At 42.3% G+C, this 23,997-nt stretch overlaps 1 protein-coding gene across 1 annotated transcript in view; it reads left to right on the top strand.

Moving 5' to 3' along the window:
- RTTN (rotatin) overlaps nt 1-23,997 on the top strand; it is a 3,641,098-nt gene that overhangs the window by 1,968,566 nt on the left and 1,648,535 nt on the right. The window lies entirely within an intron of this gene.

The raw sequence follows: 23,997 nt of genomic DNA, 5'->3' as shown, positions 1-23,997 counted from the left end.
GCCGACTACCGGAGTTTATAAAAAGCGCAAAGTCAAAGAAAAGGACAGGCATCTGAGATCCAAAACTGACGACGAGGCTTCTGCTAGGCCTGTCACCGGTTCGCCGGTTCTCAGTGAGGTGCTTTTGCAGTCCCTGACGCCCGCTACCTCAGAGCCGCCGGCCGCTTCCGACTTCCACGTGGAGCCGACTAGGCTGTTGGAAACTCAAGGTAATGGACACTCGGAAACTATTCCCGCAGATGGGTCCGGAGCCGCTGAGCAGGCATCGGCTTCTGAGGGTGTTTTCAGGCCTACACAGTTATATGTGAAACCTACTACAGCTACAAAGACAAAGACTAAAGCAGCTCTAAAGACAAAGAAACAAGTACAGCATTCTCCTGGACAGGCCTCCATGCCTAAAAAACAGATGCTTAAAATGGCCGAAGACCTAATTACTTTGATCAGGGGTTCCCATCCCCCTTCTGATAAGAGGCCTAGGCAAGAGTTAGATTACGAATCTTCAGACCAGGTTTCCATTTCCTCTGATTCCTCCTCTGAACAGGAATATTCTATTCCTCCCTATGAGGATTCTGATGCTGAAGAATCTATCCCTTCAGCCTCTCCTCCTGAGGATTATTATTTTGGGGAGACACTGCATACCATGAGGGAGCATTTCCACTGGGAGAGCCAAGATTACTCAGAATCCAAGAAAAGGCTCAGTGACTTCCTTTTATTGCCTCAGCACAGGCCCCTGGCTATTCCACCTGTTTCAGACATTGTAGATTATGTATTTTCAGAGTCCAGTCTATCTCCATACTCTTTACCACCAGCTCCTGTTCAGCCAGATAGATACTATAGGGTTCCTGATTCACATAAGTTTCTTTATAAAAACCCTTCTGCTGACCCAGAAACCATCTCTCAGGGTCCCAAAGGGGTCAAGGCTTCTACTGCAAAAAACCCTATCCCCTCTGATAGGGATTCTAGGGCCCTAGACAGATGGAGTAAAAAGATTTATACTTCCGCTACATTGGCTGTCAGAGCTTTAAATTGTCAATTTCATATGCTTAAATATCAGCAATATCTTATGTCATTGCTTAAACAGAAAATGTTAACAAATACAGAAAGTGCAGGCAACAAAGAAATGCAGGATTTATTGGAAAGCATACTTTGCAATGTGGTTTTGATTCTCTAGAGGCCTCCTGCAGGGTCGCTGTTACAGGTTCTATCATTAGGAGGCATGATTGGTTAAAAGAACAGAATCTTCCTGATCATGTTAAAGCAAAACTATTAGATGCTCCATTACAGCATGATACTTTGTTTGGTGTTGAAGCAGAAGCGGTTTTGAAGAAAATGGAGGACAAAGCTAAATCTATGCAGACGGTCAAGGATTTCTTGCAGGTACAACCTCCCAGATTTAGCAGGAACTGGCCTACAAAGAATTGGTCCTTTCCAGTGTCAGATAGGCCACAAAGAGGCAGATACAGACGCCCCAGAGGCAGATCACAACCCCAAAGCTCATACAGGCCTAAACAGTGGGGTGCTTCTACCTCCAAGAGTGGAGAGGAAAAATCACAGCCATACAGGAAACAGTCTCAGTGACTTCCCCCTGCCAGCACCAAGCACTTTTCTTTTGGCAGCTCCTCTGGGGGGAAAACTAGCACTTTTTTTCAGAAAATTAGCACATGATCACCCAGGACAAATGGGTCCTAAATATAGTATCACAAGGCTACAGTTTCCACTTCCACACCCTGACAAGGCCAAACGGTATGCCAGACCTGCCACACAATCAATGGGCAGAGGCACAAAAACAAGTTTCATCCCTCATGGACATGAGGGCCATTCAACAAGTACCAGAGCAAGAGCAGGGACAAGGATTCTATTCAAGGCTGTTCTTGGTACCCAGAAAGGACAGAGCCTGGAGACCAATACTGGACCTGTCTATTCTAAACACATATCTGGATATTCCAAAATTCAAAATGTTGACTCTACAGCAGCTTCTGCCCATGTTGGGCAAGAAGGCTTGGCTTGTGACTTTAGATCAAAAAGAGGCATACCTGCATGTCCCAATCAGACAAACATGCAGAAGATACCTCAGATTCAAAGCTGGCTCAATGCACTACCAATTCTCTGCACTGCCCTTTGGCTTATCTACTGTGCCCAGGGTCTTCACAAAGTGCCTGGCACCAGTAATTGCATAATGCAGACAAAGAGGAATACAAATATATCCTTATGTGGACGACTGCCTCATTCAAGCAGAGAACATGGACATTCTACTACAGCGTCTGGCGTTTGTAAAGAGATTACTACCATGCCTAGGGTACAAAGTCAATGAACAGAAATCAAAACTAGTACCCTCTCAAGAGATAATATTCCTGGGTGCAAGCTTAAATACAACTGCCCAGATGGCTTATCTCATGCCAGACAAACAAAGACAACTGAATACCTATTTCAAACTGTTGACAACAAAGGCCCAGTTATCTGCAAGAAAAATTCTGCAGGCTTTGGGCTTCATGGCATCCTGCATTCTACTTATTCCATATGCAAGACTGCATATGAGGAAACTTCAGTGGTACCTAAAAAGTGTAAGGACTCAACATTGCCACAGCCTGGAAACAATAGTTACTCTCATTCCCTGCTTGCAACAAGAGTTTAGATGGTGGGCGAAGGCCAATCACCAGAACAAGGGGCAGCCATTCACTCTATCCCCAGCCACACAGACATTAACAACAGATGCATCCGATTATGCCTGGGGAGCCCACATAGCAGGAAGATGTATTCAAGGCACATGGTCCGCAAACCAAATGCATCTACATCTACATATCAATCGAAAAGAGATGCTAGCTGTTCAAAATGCCCTGACAGCCTTCAAGGACCTACTTCATCCAGGACAACTACTGATAAAGACAGACAATACCACGGTCATGTAGTACATAAGCAGGGAGGCACTCATTCTTACCCCCTTTGCAGACTAGCCATGACTTTGTGGGGCACAGCATTGACTTACCGAGTACATCTGCAGGCACAATTCCTGCCAGGAAAGTTAAATACTCTGGCAGACGAACTAAGCAGAAACCTCATGGATCCCCACAAGTGGAAATTGGATCCACAAGTCTTCAGCATGGTAACAAGGAAATGGGGATGCCCGGGCATAGATCTAGTTGCCTCACCTCACAACTGCCAACTAAAAAGATTTTGCACAAGGACTTATCACAGACAAGCATGGAAAGTGGATGTCCTATCTTTCAGCTGGAAAAACTTAACAGTATGTGCCTTTCCTTCTCTGACTCTCCTCCCCAACGTACTCCTAAAGGTCAGACAGGAGAAGCCAAAAATTATACTGATTGCCCCAGACTGGCCACGCCAGTACTGATATCCAATCCTAAGGAACTTGTCTCAATGCCCAGCCTGGACCTTACCTCAAGTGCCTCATCTACTGTCTCAGCAGAACAATCAGATCCTGCACAGTCAAATCAAGACCTTAAATTTGGCAGCATGGCGGATAATGTAGTCATACAAAACACACCTCTCATTAAAGCGGTGATGGACTTTATTTTGGAGGCCAGGAGGCCTAGTACTAGAAAATCGTATGCTGGGAAATGGAGGAGATTCTGTGCTTGGAACCAGGCACTAGGAATTGACACAGCTGTACCAAACATTCCTCAGATTTTGCAATACTTGACTGAGATGCTGGACAAAGGCCTATCTTTTTCATCTATAAAAATTCATGCCTGTGCCATTTCGGCTCATTACAATACAGAGCCCCCAATCTTTTCTCATCCTTTATTAAGGCAGTACCTCAGAGGGGCCAAAAATTTAAGGCTTCCAAGGAGATCACCAATACCTGCATGGGGCCTCAATTATGTCTTGGAAAAACTCACCCTGCCTCCTTTCGAGCCAGCCGCTACAGCTGATATAAAGTTTTTATCATGGAAAACAGCTCTGCTCCTAGCAATAACTTCTGCAAGACAAGTCTCAGAGCTACAGGCACTCATGGCTGTGGAACCTTTTATCATTTTTCATCCAGACAGGGTTTCTCTGAGGACAAACCCGACATTTATGCCTAAGGTAGTGTCCAGTGTGACCCTTAACCAAACTATTCATCTGCCTTCCTTTTATCCAAACCCACAGAATAAGGGGGAGAGAATTCTACATTCTTTGGATATACACAGACAGCTACGCTTCTATTTGAACAGAACCAAAGCTTTCAGAAATACAGAGCAATTACTAGTGGCATATGCTGCAGGATCACAAGGAAAAGCAATCTCAAAGCAGACTATTTCAAAGTGGATAGGCCACTGCATTCATTTCTGCTATTCACAACATGGCAAGCCAGTACCTAAGGGCATTAGGCCACATTCAACCAGAGCAGCAGCCACTTCAGCAGCCTTCCGCAGGGGAGTACCAACCAAAGACATTTTAGAGGCTGCCACTTGGAGTTCAGTGCACACCTTCACAAAGCACTATCACTTACCACTCTATTCTAAATCCAAGGCAGGATTTGCCACTGCAGTCCTGCAGGGTCTACTAGCTGCTCCTAATGCTATTTAGCTCCAGCCTCCCAACCTTAGATTTGGGATTCAACCCAATTGTAATGACTGCAGCAGTGAAACACGAAGAACATAGTACAGTTGTGTACACTTACCATAAATGTAGATGTTCGAGTGTATTCACTGTTGCAGTCTAGGTTACCCACCCGCCATCCCCCTTTTCTTTGCTGGAACTTATCTGTACTTCTCTATTCTATACAACCTATGTGGTGTATTTGCTTGTAGATGAAGGCATAACATATATTTTGGTGCATGCATGTTTTATTGACATAGTTTTAGCCTACCCTTTTGGGGGCACCTGACATTTGGGGCAAGAAAAACTGAAGAAAATGGCATCGACTGCATCTTTTATACCCCTGGCGCACTGACGTCAGGGAAGAGGCAACAGCAACCGACATCGTACCTAGACTTTGGAATTCGGGCCGACTGATGGTTGCCTGCCAGCAGGATAACCCAGTTGTAATGACTGCAACAGTGAATACTCTCAACATCTACATTTATGGTAAGTGTACACAACTGTACTTTCTGCAACAGGAACATTGCCTGGATTGCTCTGAGATCTAGAGTCTGTATCACAGGAGCAATGCTGTGACATCGATTATGGTACAGGAAGAAAATGTCTGCGATTTCTCCTGTACTCCACACCCTCAGATTCTATGAAGTAGGATCTTGGCTCTGTACATATACCTGTTACTTGACCAATTCAGTCAAAGCCTTTCGCCGTTTGTATCCTCACTGTCTCTCCTAATTTCAATGGATGAAGAAATCAGCTCGATCTGTCATAACTGGACTTCTGGAAAGAACTGAAAAGTTGAGCTCTAATTGTCCTGTTGTTCTTAGCTTTATGCCTCAACAAACTGGAACTAATAAGCAATGTTCTAGTTTGCCTAGATAGAAGTCTCTGAGCAGGCAAATCATGTATGTTGTCACGGTGTATATTTCTGAGATTGACTAAATTCAAAACGACATTGGTATTACCACACTTTGATTTCTACAGCAATTGCTTTGCACTCTGTACTGCACGTTCAGCTAGTCCATTTGATTGTGGGTACTCTGGACTACTAGTAGCATGTACAAAGTCCCATTCTTTTGCAAATTTCTGAAACAACTGACTGGTAAATTGGGTAGCATTGTCAGAAACAACTTTGTGTAGACTACTACGGACTGAGAAATTACGTTTCAATTTGGTAATAACAACAGTGAACGTTAGATTAGGTATTACATCAATCTCAAACCAGTTCGAATAAGAGTCTACCAACACTAAGTAATGGTGATTGTTCCACTCAAATATATCAGTGGCTACTGTTGACCAAAGTAGTTTAGGAACCTGACTTAGCTGAAGTGGTTCTTTTTGCAAAAGCAGTTTAGTACTATTGCATACTGAACAAGAAGAAAGTACTCTATCAATGTCTTTTGCTAGAGAAGCCCAACATACTAATCTTCTCTAAGTTCTTTTGGTAGATTCGGAACGTGGGTGACCATGAGACAAAATCTGGATATATTCATGTTGTAAGGAAGCAGGATCAACAATTTTAGGAACTTTGAAAATAATGCCATCTTCCATCAACATCTCATCTCTGTAAGGAAAATAAGTTTGTACTTCAGGTGGTACACTAGATTGCTTTGAAAGCCATCCAGCATTAATGTAGTGGTTGAGCTTTTGCAAAATTGGATCAGTCTTTTTATGATGTCTCAGCTCATCAAGTATCGTGATAGAAAAATTACGCACTTCCATGGCATCAAAGTCAAAATACTTTGCATGAAGCTGTTCCGTTGTATTTCTGGGCGATCTGGATAAGGTATCTGCCAGATAAAGAAGTTGCTTTTTGTATAGACCATTTTGAAGTTGTTCTTTTGCAATTTGAGCATCATTCTTTGTAATCTCGCTGGAGCTGAATGCATAGGCTTCTTTAAAATAGTAACTAGAGTTCGGTGATCAGTTTCAATCTGGATAGCTCGGCCATAGATATAATCATGAAACTTTGAACATGCAAATACTATTGCCAAAAGTTCTTTCTCATTTTGAGCATATTGCATTTCAGTTTGACTAAGAGATCTAGATGCATAGTCTACTGGTCTGCCCTCTTGAAGAATAACTGCACCAAGACCAATTGTGAAGCATCACAGAAAAGAGTTACTGGTTTATTGATATCATCGTATCTTAATGTAGGTAGGATGGCAATTTTCTGTTTAAGGTCTTCAAATGCTTTATGATGCTATTTCAACCACGTCCATATAACATTTTTGTGCGTCAGCTCTCTTAAAGGTGCTGTCATCTCACTGCAGTCTGGTATAAACTTGCCTAAATAGTTGACCATGCCAAGAAAATGTTATAAGGCTTGAACATTATCCGGAGCTGGCATCTCAAGAATGGCTGCTTGCTTGGACAGGTCTGGACATAAGCTAGTGCTAGTAAATAAATGACCTATATATGTAACATCTGGTAGTCTGAATTTGCACTTCAGAGGATTGAGCTTTAAGTTCACTTCATGTACTCTTTCTAAAACTCTCTTAAGGTTTCTGTCATGCTCTGCTTCACCATTGCCTCCAACCAATAAATCATCTATTATGGCACAAGGATAATCTGAAAAAATGTGCTCCATTCCAAGCTGAAAGACTTTACTTGCAGAATTTATTCCAAATGGCATCCTGAGGAATCTGTATCTGCCAAACGGGGTACTGAAAGTAGTCAGTAATGAGGATTTGCGATCAGGCATTACTTTGCAAAATGAACGTTTTGCATCTAAGACAGAAAAAAAACAGTGGTATCTGATATTAGGGTTCCGACTTCCTCGACTGTAGGCATTGTCTGATGCAGTCACTTTAATGCTTTGTTCAAATCTCTTGGGTCAGTACATATTCTGATTTCATCTGTGCCTTTTTTGTGAGCTGCCACCATGGACAACACCCATTCAGTTGGTTCTGTAACTGGACATATCACACCTTGCTGCATCATTTTATCCAGTTGAGCTTTAACTTTATCTTGCATAGCTATCGGAACTTTTCTTGCTGGTCTGATCACTGGACTGACAACTGGAAGTTTTCCCAACTTGTCATGAAAATATCAGCACACACTGATAAAATAGCTTTAGTAAAATTGGAACTAGGATATTTGTTTATGTGATACTGTCTGAGACCCAATAATGATTACATAGAATAACAAATTGCAACAGTTCCCAGCCAAATAACATGAAAGCACTACTGAGCCTTCAGTTTGAATTTCTTCCCCTCCGTAAGCAGCAAGTTTCTCACAACTAGCCACATTGAGTTTTCACCTTAGCAAATGTGTCTGCTGACATAATATTAAACTTTGAGTCAATGTCCACTTAAATCTTGGATTTACCATTGATCTGGACAGTACAAAACACTTCACTCTCTGCCAGCAAATTTACTGCATCAGCCCTTTCACTAATTACTGATACACCATCTACATCAAAAGTAGAATTACAGCTCTCTATAGGATCAACTTGCTTTTTTTGAGTGACCATTCTTTATAACTGTGTAAAGTTTACTTGATTTGCAAAACCTCTGAAAATGGTTCCATTTTTTACACTTGTGACATTGCTGACCAAATGCTAAGCATTTTTCTCTTTTAGACTCATGATTGACACCACAATTGCAACGGTTAACAATAAAGGTGGATTTGGGTTTTGCTGGCTCACCCTTGTACTGCACTGAGCATGTCCTTTTCTTAGAACTTGCTGGAAAACTATGGGTTTTACCTGGGAGCCTGCAGTGGTAGCAGGTACTGTGTACTTAGGCCTGCTTCTGCTAGCCACACATTGCATGCTATCTACATTTGCTGCGGAGCTTGCTGAAACCATGCTCTTATCACTTGCAAGTATACTTCTGTGCCTTTCTGTAACTTCATGGATTTGACAAATCTCAACAGCTTTGCTCAGCATTAAATCACTGTCACAAAGCAAAATCTTTTCACTGTAGCATTATTAATACCACACACAAGCCTGTCTTTTATCAGTTCATCTTTTAAGTCACCAAATGGACACATTTTAGCTTTATTTCTCATGCTAGTAATGCAAGCTGCAAATGTTTCCCCTGGTTTCTGATCTATTGTGTAAAACAAATGCCTCTCTAATGTAAAATTTGTCTGGGGGGGGGGGTTACATGTTTCCCTGAACTTGCATTTCAAATACTCAGAGTCTTCCCTTGATTCTGCCTGTACAACAATATGACTGTTTTCATCTTCGCCCTCATATACTGCTGGTGCATACACAAATGAATGCTGTCTTTCATTGGCCTCTGTTCCAGTTAGGTTTAGCGAAACGAATGCCCTGATGTATGCATCTTTGTCAGAATAAGCTGGTTGTATAAAAATATCGTACCGTTGTTCAAATATTCTCCAATTCGCTGCAATATTCTGATCAAATACAAGTGATGATTGTTTTCAAAATCCGTCTGCCATACTAACACAGTGAAGGCTTTTGCAAGTATACACGAACACACACACACACACACACACACACACACACACACACACACACACACACACACACACACACACATGTATATAGGGCAGAAATTTATGCCAGTATTTGTAACTATGCACAGTAGCACAACAAGCCTTTGAATAACTGAACTTTACAAAATAAGTTTCTCGGGCCCCATAATACTCTTGATATAACTGTACTGTAAGAAATTACCTCTTATCAGTACAAGAAACATTTCAAAATAACTGCACTGTGCGAATAAACTGAGCAGAAGAAGCTTAAAGTAACAAACATCTCAAATAACTGCACTTTGTGAATAAACAGTACATAGGACCTAGAAATTTTCCAAAATGACTGTACTTTGTTAAATAACTCTCTGCAGTGCAAGAAACGCTCTGTAATGGTGGCACTTTGCAAATAGACACAGCCAGCACAAGAAACTTTTCGAAATGGCTGTATTTTGACTGTAGTTCACAAAATAGTTGCACCTTGCACACAAGTAAACGCTTCAGAATAAATGCACAGTAATAAGCACACACTGTAAGCACTTTACACACTTTGAGATACTTCTAGTAACTCTAGTTGTGCTCTTAATACAATGTGAAATGGTAGTTATGCCAAAACACAGTACTTTACAAAAAAAACATGCAGTCACCTTGCTTTATTTAAGCTTAATGTGCCCTTTTTGCCCTTCTTATATTTGTTTTGCTCGTTTAATCTTTTTCCGTGTCCATTATACTTTTCTTGTGCTCATTTTATTCGGAACATGCCCATTTTACTTTAAACATGCTTGTTTTGAAATTCCGAGGTATTTCTGGACCCCTTATGTGCTTTTCTGATAATCATTTTATAAAATATCTTAATTTTAAACATTTTTGTGTAATTAATAAAGGTCTGTGTTCATCAGTGGCAGTGATAAACATTGAGCAGCCTGCCTGCCCCTGTGGGAGTGGTTACTGCCTTGAAACTGTAGTTTTATTGGCCATTTTGGGTCAATTCCTAACTCCTTGATCTCCCTCTCTTAAAACCTGATTGCCTCGTGGTTTTGGCGTCTTTTTGGACTTGTTGGCTGTTGGTGAAGCACCCACCAAGAGGAGAAAACGCTGAGAGAAGAAAGGAGCCACTTTTGAGATTTTAAGTATTTTGATTAAGATTATTTGTTAAGTTTTTCTGCATTGCCGCCTACTTTGAGCATTTTCTGGCTTGTTAAACTTTATTTCTGTGTTGGTAACTGTATTTAGAACACAACCTAGAGCTGATTACTGAATTTCCTGCCTGCACTTATTTTTAAAATTGTTTTTTTCTTAAAACTTGCATTTTATCTGTCTCTGGCCTAGCACTCAAGTATGGGGTCATTTACTGCACTATTCTAACTTGTTGATACTTGTGAACCTCTGCTTTCCTTAAAAAACAAAAAAACAAAAAAATCTTGCTTTTTCCCACTTTTTTGAGATTTAAAAATGTTCAGTTACAGATTTGCTATTCTGAACTGTTTGTAAGTTTCTTGGAGGCCATTGTTTGCTTGGGCTAAAGGGAAGTCTCTTGTGTTCATCAGTGGCAGTGATAAACATTGAGCAGCCTGCCTGCCCCTGTGAGAGTGGTTACTGCCTTGAAACTGTAGTTTTATTGGCCATTTTGGGTCAATTCCTAACTCCTTGATCTGCCTCTCTTAAAACCCGATTGCCTCGTGGTTTTGGCATCTTTTTGGACTTGTTGGCTGTTGGTGAAGCACCCACCAAGAGGAGAAAACGCTGAGAGAAGAAAGGAGCCACTTTTGAGATTTTAAGTGTTTTGCTTCAGATTATTTGTTAAGTTTTTCTGCATTGCCGCCTACTTTTGAGCATTTTTTGGCTTGTTAAACTTGATTTCTGTGTTGGTAACTGTATTTAGAACACAACCTAGAGCTGATTACTGAATTTCCTGCCTGCACTTATTTTTAAAATTGTTTTTTTCTTAAAACTTGCATTTTATCTGTCTCTGGCCTAGCACTCAAGTATGGGGTCATTTACTGCACTGTTCTAACTTGTTGATACTTGTGAACCTCTGCTTTCCTTAAAAAACAAAAAAAATCTTGCTTTTTCCCACTTTTTTGAGATTTAAAAATGTTCAGTTACAGATTTGCTATTCTGAACTGTTTGTAAGTTTCTTGGAGGCCATTGTTTGCTTGGGCTAAAGGGAAGTCTCTTGTGTTCATCAGTGGCAGTGATAAACATTGAGCAGCCTGCCTGCCCCTGTAAGAGTGGTTACTGCCTTGAAACTGTAGTTTTATTGGCCATTTTGGGTCAATTCCTAACTCCTTGATCTCCCTCTCTTAAAACCCGATTGCCTCGTGGTTTTGGCGTCTTTTTGGACTTGTTGGCTGTTGGTGAAGCACCCACCAAGAGGAGAAAACGCTGAGAGAAGAAAGGAGCCACTTTTGAGATTTTAAGTATTTTGCTTCAGATTATTTGTTAAGTTTTTCTGCATTGCCGCCTACTTTTGAGCATTTTTTTGGCTTGTTAAACTTGATTTCTGTGTTGGTAACTGTATTTAGAACACAACCTAGAGCTGATTACTGAATTTCCTGCCTGCACTTATTTTTAAAATCGTTTTTTCTTAAAACTTGCATTTTATCTCTCTCTGGCCTAGCACTCAAGTGTGGGGTCATTTACTGCACTGTTCTAACTTGTTGATACTTGTGAACCTCTGCTTTCCTTTAAAAAATAAAAAAAAATCTTGCCTTTTCCCACTTTTCTGAGATTTAAAAAAGTTCAGTTACAGATTTGCTGTTCTGAACTGTTTGTAAGTTTCTTGGAGGCCAGTGTTTGCTTGGGCTAAAGGGAAGTCTCTGTGTTCATCAGTGGCAGTGATAAACATTGAGCAGCCTGCCTGCCCCTGTGGGAGTGGTTACTGCCTTGAAACTGTAGTTTTATTGGCCATTTTGGGTCAGTTCCTAACTCCTTGATCTCCCTCTCTTAAAACCCTCTTTTGCGCGTTTTTGCGCATTGTGCAACATCGGGCACCACCGCCTAATTGGGTTTAAACTATTCCTGGCTCCACAAAGTCTGCTCTTCACTTTTTCCCTAAGAACTGCTCTATCTCTCAATTTAAACACCATATTCTCATTCTAAGGCCCCTCACTGGTCCAAATAAGTAATTTTACAAGTTAGCACTAATAAACCATAAGCACTACTTACTCTTATACTCTCTACGATTACCTTGTCCCCTATTGGTCCGTTTTAATTCAGTTCCCTATATTACTCTAGCATGTCCAAAGGTCAGTCAGTAGTTTCCTCTCCAGTCCAGCTGGTGAATCTGGGAATTTTGAGGCAATGTTACAACTGTCTCATGTACACGGACAACCCTCTCTTCTCCTCCAAACAGGTTCAAATATATGTGAGAGATGCAACCATATAGCCAAACTGGAAGCTGAGCTATCTCATCTCAAAACTGGTGTAACCAGTCAGGAGGAGACAGTAACCTCACACAGCACAATTCCAGTATCACATAGTCCCACCACAACAGCGAACCAAACACATAAAAACACAAAAACATACTCGGAGGCTCTAAATAAAAATCTACCTAAGCAACAGAGGCCTCCAAAGCAGACATCCAAGCAAACGCTACCCCAAAACAAAACACGTACAACACATAGCACACAAAGTCAGTGTGCCAAGCAGTCACAGCCCTTAAGGCTGAATAACACACCTGATACTCTTGTAATAGGTGACTCTATTGTCAGACACAGTGACGTCCCGCTCACCAGGCTGAATAAAGAGAAGGTCACAGTGAGCTGCCTGTCGGGCGCTAGGATCCGCCACATAACGCAAGCACTCAGGTCACTCCAAAGCAAATACAAATATGACTCAGTCATTGTACATGCTGGCGTGAATGACCTGAGACGTACCTCCCTCGACTACATGAAAAGAGACATGGAGGAGCTCTCTGATCATGTAGCCCAGGTCGGGATAATCCTGACCTTGAGCGGCATCTACCCTCACCTAGAATGATGCCACAGTATAAAGACAAAATGATCGATTTTAACAATTGGCTAAAATTTTGGTGTCATTCAAAGGGGATCCAGTGTCTGTCAGCCTGGGATGACATGCTCGACAAGCCACGTTGCTTCGCTAGGGAAGGCTTGCACCTGTCACCCCTGGGCTTTCGGATATTGGCAAAGGCTCTTGCCACCCCCATAGTGCCTTTTTTAGGCAATGCTCAAAAGTCCAACCCACCTCCATAGACAGCACTTGGAACAAGAAACTAAGGATAATGCTGCTAAACGCCAGAAGTCTTAACCTCAAGATGCATGCACTCGAAGCTCTCCTCAGTATGGAGAACATCGATATCTGTGCAGTGACAGAAACCTGGTTCAAGGCTCCAGAGAGCACCTCAGCACTACCAGGTTATACCGCATATCATGCTCTTCGGCCCCAAAACCCAGACCGAACCACAAAAGGAGGGGGAGTTTCCATATTTATCAAGGATATCCACACCTCCAGGTTAGTGGCATTGCACGAAGTATCGGAGACCATCCACGTGCAACTGACAGTGGGCAAGACTGCTTTTCAGTTTATAGCATCCTACAGACCACCCTCTCAAAGTCAGGAATCCCACTCGGCTTTCCTGAAAACATTGGAGAACATGAAGATCTCTCTGAACACCATTATATTGAGTGACTTCAACTACCCAAACATAGACTGGGAGCATTACTCAAGCCCCAGCACCTTAGCCCAAAGGTTCCTGGAATTTATAAACTCAAATGCTATGGAACAACTAGTCACCACTCCCACAAGAGGGGAAAACATACTAGACCTGATCATTACCAACATGGGGACTCTGTGCTCCATACCAGAAGTATATCCCTCATTAGTAAGATCAGACCATAAATTAATTTCACTGGATATCCACATCCCGACCCCACCCACAGCCCAGAAAACCACAGTGAAAAACTTCTCAAAAGCGAACTTCACACTTCTCAAAATCGAAGTGGAATCCTTCAAGGCCCCAGGGCCAGTGGAAACTACGGCCCAAACTGCAGAATCCTATATAAATGCATTCTACGGACATCTCCAGGAATGCATGGATCATGCTATCCCAAACAAAATCAAGACCCAGTCATCCAAAGGCAGGCGTCCAGTCAGGTGGACCCCAGCCATAAATAAACTGTACAACAGAAGGAGGAAGCTACTACATGATAGAGCAAAATCCCTAAAAGGGAAGGCATCTCTGATCAGTACTAGCAAACAATTACGATCCCTCATAAAATCCTCCAAGGCCAGCTTCGAGAGAAAAATTGCACAGGACACTAAAGACAATCATAAGGCTTTTTTCAGTTATGTTAGGAACCTGGGATGAAACTCCAAGACTTGTTCTGAGTTGATTCTAAGCGACAAAAAATACACTGAACCCACAGACATCGCCAATATCCTGGCAGACAGGTTCAGTGCAAACTTCTTCACCCCCTCCCCCCAAAAGAGCAAGAATCTATCCCGGCAGAGTGCACCCTCCCAAACATCTCTGATGCTCAGGTGAAGGCCGCCCTCTCCAAAGCAAATAACACTGCTTCCATGGGACCAGATGGCGTCCCGGGTTGCGTCCTACATGAACTCCAAGAAGAACTAATCCCTCAAGTAAAACTGCTGTACAATCTCAGCCTCACTACAGGATATGTGCCCAAAGAATGGCGTACAGCAACAGTGGTCCCACTCCACAAAGGTGGCGCCTCTGCGGACCCTGGACACTATCGCCCCATAAGCCTGACTAGCCTAGTCTGTAAGGCTATGGAGAGGATCATCATGGAACTCATAAACAAAGACATTGGGGACCTACAGACACTAGATCCTACCCAATTTGGCTTTGTCAAGGGCAGATCCTGCCTTTTGAACCTGGTCGACTTCTTCAAAACAGTCACCAAGGCCATTGATGAAGGGAAGGTAGTCCACACAGCCTATCTGGACCTCGCAAAGGCATTTGACACAATACCCCACTCGGGCATCATAGATAAGCTATCCAGCCTAAATATAAACCCCTATGTCACAAGATGGGTCGCAAACTGGCTCAAAGACAGAACCCACAGAGTCAGAGTTGCTGGAGCCATGTCAGACTCAAAACCGGTCACAAGTGGCATCCCACAAGGTTCTGTCCTAGGACCTCTCTTGTTCGGTATTTACTTTTCTGAGGTACAGGCCAATGTGGGAGGACTATGGCTCACCAAGTTCGCAGATGACTACAAACTGGGCACCATAATCGACTCTCCAGCTGACACGAACATCCTTCAAAAAGGTCTCGCAGAGACGGATAACTGGTGCCAGAGCCATGGTCTAAAGCTAAATGCCAAAAAGTGTATAGTCATATCCTTTGGCAAAAACAATGTGCCCACAAATTACCACATAGGTGGTAACCCATTAAGTACAGAGAAAGTAATTAGGGATCTGGGGACCCAAGTTGATAGCAATCTCTCCTTTGACAACCACATTGCCAAAGTGGTTAGAAAGACCTTCTACATAGCCCACCTCATCATGAAAGGATTCACATCTAGATCAAGAGAGGTAATCATGCCCCTTTATTCATCCCTCATCAGGCCCATCATAGAATACGATGCCCCCTTTGGGATGTACCTTACCCGACACCTGCAGCAATTAGAAAGACCCCAAAAGTACCTCACCAGGAGGATCAAGGGACTCAAACAGATGCCATATGCTGCTCGGTTAAAAAAACTCCAGCTCTACTCAGTTGCATACCGCCTACTTCGAGGCGATCTATGCCTGACATATAAAGCTATGTCCAACCATGAATTAATGGACATGCTCCACCTCAGTAAATCTAAATCCCTTAGAGCCACGCGCTCGAGGGACCTGAACCTCAGCACAGAAATAAATAGAACATGCTGGAGGGACAGATTCATAACCCAGAGGCTCCCTTTGCCCTGGAATAGAATTCCAATTCATGTTAGGCAGAGCACCTCACTGACTCTCTTCAAGAAGAATCTTAATGAGTGGATGGGGGATCGTAGGTTTGTCCCGGGGATTACTTCCCTGTCACTATTAGACAGAGGCACAGTAAACTAAACTTTAAAAAGGGCACAGTATACTCAAATCAAGGGGTGGCGTAAGCCAAACGCAATCAGGCTAGGCTTATAAATGCCCCAGGGCAGATAGCCTAGTATGATCCTATGAACCTATAATAAACCTTTGTGCCTCTCGTTTGTTTAATAATGTGGTTTGTGCCCTTGTAATGCTCCTTTTTAACTTTTTTATAAAACAAATCATTTGTGCAAGTTTTCATTACCTTTGGTTCGTTTCTGGCCCTTTTTTGTGCTCGGTTCTCTTAGTTTACCTTAACTGTTAACTCTGTACCTGTGAAAGGCCAAATTGTTAGAGAGGCAAGGATGATCTCAAACTTTGAAGACTTTTTACAAGAAACAAAATTCATATTGGGTTGTGTAAAGAAAATAACTACCCAGAAAGTTTAATTATGGAGGTTTCACAGGAAGTCATATCAGGTTGGGGGGAGGGGGTCAAAATTTAAGCCATTATTGGGTACTAAACAGATGTAGAAGGTTAACATACAGACAAGGTCAGAAGGGGATTTTAATAGAGCAATGGTTTTAGAATATAATTATGCTGCTACTTTTGTAAAGGGTATTGTATCCAACAACTGGAAGATGTTGGGATTTAATCCTGATTTAGTTGGGAAATTGTTTATAGACCCCAAGTTTGTTTTTAAAACAGGGAAGAAGTTTAAATCTGTTTTTGAAAAGGGTTTTAGAGCTAATAAGAATAAATTCACTTCTTCTTCTTCTTTCGGCTTTTCCCGGTTAGGGGTTGCCACAGCGGATCACCTGTCCGCTCATGATTGGCAGTGGAGTTTTACAGTGTCGAGTTGCCAGCCCGGCACCCAACCTTCCACAGAAGGCACACACATGCACACACTCACACCTAGGGCCAATTTAGAGTGTCCAATCCACCTACAGCATGTCTTTGGGATGTGGGAGGAAACTGGAGCACCTGGAGGAAACCCACGCAACCACAGGGAGGACATGCAGACTCCGCACAGAAGGCACCCCAGCTGAGGATCGAACCGGAGAACCTCTTGCTGTGAGGCAGCAACGCCAACCGCTACACCGCCGTGGCTGCCCTAATAGGAATAAATTCACTGGTGGTACTAAAAGAAGTGGAACATGCTCTTACTGTAAGTTTATTTTTGAAGAAGAGACTGTTAACGTTAGGTAGTAATCTTCATAGCAAGATTTACTTTAAAAGGGGTAATTGTTCCAGCAAAGGGATTGTTTATTTAGCTATGTGTAGGGGGTGCACATGTTTTTACATTGGAAAAATGGAAAGACCATTGAGCAAGTGCATTTATGAACATATTCGTAGTATCAGGACAAACAATTCTAACAATGCCTTGTTTAAACACACCTTGGTGCAACCAACACATACTGAATTTTCATTTGCTATTTTGCAACAGGTAAATATGGATCCCAGAGGGGGAAACTAGGAGAATTGGTTGGATTATAGGGAGACTTGGCGGCAGTTTAAACTAAACACTTTCACTATCCTAGATTAAATGATTATGCATCAGTTAAACCTATTTTAAAGGGTAGAGCATCAAAACTTTGAACATGGGATTATGTGCACATTTATTGTGTCAACAAGTTGGCATACAGCATGGTTTAGTACTTCACATTTGCTCAGTATATTATGTCTGTACATTGTTTTAAGTAATAATTGTATATATTTGTTTGTCTCAGAATGTATACCTTGATTGGTATACACTGTTTCTATGTCCCTGTGATCTAATTCAGTTTAATTTAAACTATTAATTAAATATTAACTTTGCTAGTAATTATCTTAAGGTTTTTAACAGATTCTAACTCTTTTGATATTATTTTATGGGTTTGGGAATTCACATGAATGAAGGACAAATTTTCTTTAAACTAATTGAATTATGTATTCTTTTGGTGCCATTAGTGATGATTTGTCAGGGTATTTAAATGCTGTTTTTGTGTATTAGGATTATTCTGAAGAAGTCCTGATTATAGCAGGATGAAAGCACTAAGTTATTACAATAAACTCTTCGATTTAATTTTATTTTTGTTGAATTGTGGCCCTTGTCCGAGTCATGTGCACCGCTGCAACTACTTTCTTATTTTTTGGTTACTCTAAACATGCCCATTTTACTTTAAACATGCTAGTTTTGCAATTCCAAGGTAATTCCAAACCCCTTATGTGCTTTTCTAATAATTGGTTTATCAGATATCTTAACTTTAAACATTTTGTTTAATTAATAAACCTGTTGTGTCTTTCCCGTATTTAATAATGCACTTTGTGCTCTTGTAGTGCTCAGTTTTATCTTTTTTATAAAGCAAATAATTTGTGCAAGTTTTCATTACCTTTGGCTCATTTCTGGCCCTTTTTTGTGCTCATTTCTCTTAGTTTACCTTCACTGTTAACTCTGCACCTCGTAGTTCCAAGAAACAGTCTCTGGAATCCCGGTTCTTACACCATGCCACTCGTCCAGTCAGGATAAAACAGACGAGCCTTCATGGGTTCTGTTCAACCAGCTTTATAATGTACAAACACATCAGGATTGAGGCTTAATTTTGACTTCGATAAACTTATAACAAACTAGCTATTACACTCATACATGGTCACTCTCTGGCTGCACTCAGAAATGGCACTGACAGTCCAGCAGTCCTTCGCCTGAGGAGTCTGTGTACCTGGCTGCCTTTGGTTCCTGCCCATCCACCTCCTGGGTGACTTCGCCCACCAGTGAGCTCATATGTCTGATCTCTCAGAGGGCATGGAAGACCCTGGATTCCATCGAACCTGTTCCCCGGAGACCAGATAAAATTATAACCACCCCCGTCTGATAAGTCCTTCTAGACAAAAGGGGATGTAGTAGATGCCATGGTCGTGACGGCAGCAACTAAGAAGGAACTCTCCAAGGATAGTTTAACTATCCATCCTCCTAACAAGGATTCTAGGCCGATTGATAGGTGTGGGAAGCATGTGTTCTTTTCAGCAACCTTTGCCTTGCGGTCGCTGAATTATTATTCACATTTCACCAGGTTACAAAGGGATCTGATCAAGGAGCTTTCAGATACCCTTGAAGGAGCAGTGACTGAGGGAGCTAAAGAGAAGGTAGCTTCCCAGTTAGCCACCCTGCATTCTATTGCCAACTCTTCTCTGAGGCTCATCCCACATGCAGCCGAAGTAACAAGCAGAGCAGCGAGTTCTGTCATCTCTGTAAGGAGGCATGGCTGGATGCACCTTTGCAATTTTGTGGAACCTTTTAAGTCTTCCTTCTTCAGTGCTCTGTTTGATTACACATCTCTTTTTGGTGCCAAAGTCAAAGATATGCTTTCCAGGTGTGAGAAGAAAGATAAGACCCTTTCTGCCATGGGCATGCATTTTTCAGCTCCTCAGAGACCTTATCCTAAAGGTCAGAGAGGCAGCAGGAAAATGTGGTTGAAGAAATTTTAAGTCTCCTACCAAGACACACATGGAGAGTTTTCCCCCAGAGGCAGAAGGGGAAACAATAATGGAAGATGTCACCCTCCCTGCAAAGGAGGTCCGCAGAACCAAGTGTCCTGGGAGTCTTTCTTTTGGAAGCCTTTTCAGCGCTCATGAAAGGAGGCACAGTTGTCCACCTCTGCAGGCAATTGGGGGTCGATGATGCACTGGAGAGCCTGGCAAAAATTAGCTTTCGATTTGTGGGTGCAAAGGATAACATCCAGGGGTTACCAAATTCCCTTTTCTCAACAAACACCTCCCAGCAAGACAATCCCAGACATTCCACCCAGTCAAAGGGATCAGGCAGTCATTCATATCCAAAAACAGCTAGAGAAAACAATCATCCAAACAGGTCCCCCAAGATCAGAAAGGATTCAAAACATACTCAAAGTTCTTTTTGGTTCCAAAGAAAAAAGGGGACTGGAGATCAATCCTGGATCTCAGCAAATTGAACAAGTCAGGTCGGCGTTGCAAGTTCCGAATAATCACAGTACAGTCCCTACTTCCTTTTCTGGAACAGGATGACTGGATGTGCTCTATAGATCTTCAGGATGCATCCTACCGTATAAAAATGGACAGATGCTCCAGAGGATAACTACTCTCGTGCCTGGGAGCCAGTCATTACCAGTTCAGAGCACTGCCCCTTGGTCTCACTATGACCACCAGAGTGTTCACTAAATGCATGGCTCACCTAAGACGACAAGGATTCTGTATGTTTCCTTATTTAGACAACTAGCTCATATCCACCCTGACCAGGTATCTACTTATCCACGCAAGAGACTCTGTTTTTCAAGTTTGTTTCGAACTAGGAATAACCATAAATTACCAAAAGTCTCATATGGAACCCACTCAAACACTAGAATTCATAGAGGCACTGTTAGACACAAATCAAATGATTGTGAAGCTTCCTCCTTCCAGAGTGTTAACAATCAGATGACAAACTTCAAGATTAATCAGAAACAAGAAGGTGGCTGCTTGCCATGTTTTACAGGGGTTAGGATCTTTGGCTGCGGCGATTGTATTAGTACCATTAGCCAGGTTTCACATGCGAATCTTACAGTGGCTTTTAGCTGCTCATTGTTCAATAATTCATCATCCAATGTCTTACTAAATTTTTATAACAAACATATGCAGAAAAGACCCTATCATGGTGGACTCATTAAGAACAGGTGACACAAAAGTCGACCATTTGTTCCCCCTCAACCACAAGCTATGGTGACCACGGATGCTTCCCAGATGGGGGGGGCATTATCTGGAAAGATGGTACTAGGCACCTGGTCCACAGAAAATGCCAAGCTGCACATCAACATCCTGGAGATGAGGGCATTGCTTCTAGCGTTCCAGGCATTTCAGACTGCCCTTCCTCTGGGAACTGTAGTGATTCAGTCAGACATGTCTGTGGTTTGGTACATAAACAAGCGAGGAGGAACCAGATCATACCCTCTGTGTCGAGACTTGCTCAGTTTGTGGCAATGGGTGATTTCATCCAACCGTTTTCTTGTAGCAACGCACATTCCAGGAAGGTCCAGCATCATAGCGGACAAGTTGAACAGAGCCATTCTCATGCTTCATGAGTGGTCCGTTACAAGAACATAGCAGAGAACATTTTGTGCACATGGGGCCAGCCCTGCTGCGACCTCTTTGCCTCTCCCCTAAACAACAAATGCAGCAGCAGCTACTTTGTCCTAATTCCCCCACCGGGGCAGTCCCCAAGGGATGCTGTAGTCCACGATTGGCCTCCTAGACTTTTGCATGCCTTTCCCCCATCCCATTGATTCCAAACTTCCTTCAGAAAGCCAACAGGTTGAAGTGAATGGTAATCCTTATTGCCCTGTATTGGCCTTGACAAATCTGGTTTCCTTACCACTGGCCTCATCTACAGAAAGAGCCTTGGATTCTGGAACCTCGTCCATACCTACTGTCACACCCAACAGGCATGCTTCATCCCAAACTTCACAACTTCAGGCTGACAGCCTGGTTTCTCCAGTTTCGTTGATTGCCAGATAGCGTGTGCTGTCCTCCCTGATCCGTCATATTCTAATGTTATCCCATAAGTCATCCACTCAAAAACTCTATAGCAGTAAATGGGAAGAGGTTTATAATTTGGGCTCAACAACAAAATATAAATCCTCTGATGGCTCCCATTCACTGCATCCTAGAAATTTTAGCCTATCTATTTAATAACAGAGGTACGGCTTCTACTATTAAGGTCCAGTTAGCAGCCATTTCAAACTTTCACATTAGGATAGACAATATGTCTCTCTTTTCCCATAAACTTTGCACAGCCTTCTTAAAAGGGACCATGTTGTTACAACTTCCCCTCAAGGACCCTTCTCCCCTTGGGATCTTAATTTGGTTCTACGTCTGATTGTTCAACCACCCTTCAAAACTACAGCAACTTGTGATATTAAGTTCCTGTCCTGGAAAACTATCCTTTTGGTGGTCATCACATCTATGAGACGGATATCAGAAATTGAGGCACTATCTTCCCAGCCCCTGTATTTGGAGTTTCTTTGTGTACCAACCCCTCCTTTTTGCCCAGAGTTGTTTCACAAACAAATATTAATCAGACTATACATTTGCCTGTTTTATTCCCTAATTTAAGTAATAAGGGCAAATATGTACTACATTTGTTGGATGTTCATAGACAGTTACGTGTCTGTTTACATAGAACTAGAGTTTCGGAAAGCAAGCCATTTGTTTATTGCATTTGCAGGCCCTAGGAAAGGCCAACCAGTTTCCAAAGTTACTTTATTAAAATGGATTTCTAGTTGCATTTCTGTCATTTATACCTCAAAAGATGTGAAACCTTACAAATCCATTCAAGCTCACTCAACCAGGGTCATGGCCACATCTGTAGTTTTCCAAACAAATGCTTCCTTGGATGATATTTCTGCAGCAGGCACGTGGGCAGGCCATCATATCTTTATCACTTAATACAGCTTAGATTTTGTCAACAGGGAAAGGGCTTCCTTTGAAGCGATGGTTCTGAGGAACATTCTCCCGTGAGTCCACCCGGGGTAGAAGTAGCTGGGGACTCTCTCAATTTTTCATCTCATCCTTACATATGGGACAATGTCAGATAAAGAAGTTATGTATTCACCATAGCATTCTATCTGTTTTGTTGATTTTTCATCTCTGCTCACATCCCCACCCTCCAACCCCCTTCTTTGTGATTCTTGGTTGAATAGGAAGAGATTCTCAAAAATTCAGTTGTTTTTCCTTATACTCCAGAAATGGTCTTCTTTAAGATCCTTTTAGGTGTTGACCACTAAAATTACCTCTTTCTATGGATATAATTATAGCAAACAAGATCTGAGGTAATGGGAACAGATGCATTTTGGGTAAGGGGAAGTATCCAAGAGCTTTTTGGGTGCCACAGGCTTGCAAACGGCCATGTTGGATTGGATCTGGACCTATATGAGAGAGAGATGAAAAAAGTGACAATACAGATGGAACGTTATGGTAAGGACATAACTTCTTTTTTCTGAATATGCACACGCAGATGTTCAGCCATGTTAAGAAGAAGTTGAAAAAGCTATGTTTAGAGACTTCTGCTGTCCAGCCTCTGCTAGACATCTTTGTCAGGTTGGATGAAGAACCGAAGGAATGTCCAGTTATGCTGCAATCTCTCTCTGTATCTTGACCCTGTTGGAGGCAGGCATGGGGTTGGGTTTTCACATGTTTGCCAAGGATGGGCATTTGTCTGTTTCACAGGAGAAGTGGGAGCCGTGACTGATTAGTTCGGAATGGCCTAGGGGGATTCCCCATATACTTGTAGAGGAGAGGTTCCCATTTCCTTGACTGAAGTAGTAGGAAGCTAGGAGCCACCTAAGCTTTTAATGGCTGAGGTTCCTCTGAAGAAAAAATAGAAGTCCAAACATGTAGCTCCTGCAGCCAAGAATCCATGTAAAGGGTGGTAGGATTTCAGTCCGGGTCTTTTTAAGGACTTTTATAACCTTAAAACCCCTCCAACAATTGTCTGTGCCTTCTACTGTTCCTTTTTCTTCCACTCTTTCTAAAAGGCTTAGAGAGTCTGACTTAGAAGATGTGGAACTAAATTCTGGAGAAGACTTCCTAACATATTCTTCTCAGATCCATTCTCCTCTTGATCTAGGGTCAGAGGATGGGGGGACACTCTTTCTCCAAATTCTCATATTGAGGAGCTTTCTTTTGGTAACACCATTGTAAAAATGATAGAGCACTTTCAGTGTGAGAGTTCCCAAGTTTCTGAAGTCCAAAAGAGGTATTATGCCCTTTTACAAATGGTTTCTCCCAGGTCTTCTGCAGTCCATCCTGTGATAGAAGCCCTTCTGGACCCATTTACTGCTGCTTTCCAAGCTTTTGAGCCCCAGCCAACTGCACCTAAGAAACCTGACAGATTTTACTAGGTGCCTGAGACACAAACATTTTTATACAAAAATCCCTCCTCTAACCTGCAGTCATACTGGCTTCTTTTAAGCTTCTCTCTTCTGACAAGGACATTAGGCCTACAGATAGGTATGGGAAAAAGTTTACACCTCT

The sequence above is a fragment of the Protopterus annectens genome, chromosome 3.part1, assembly GCF_019279795.1.
Source record: "Protopterus annectens isolate FY-2018-M chromosome 3.part1, PAN1.0, whole genome shotgun sequence".
Taxonomy (NCBI): domain Eukaryota; kingdom Metazoa; phylum Chordata; order Ceratodontiformes; family Protopteridae; genus Protopterus; species Protopterus annectens.
This window is presented reverse-complemented; position numbering and strand designations above follow the sequence as displayed.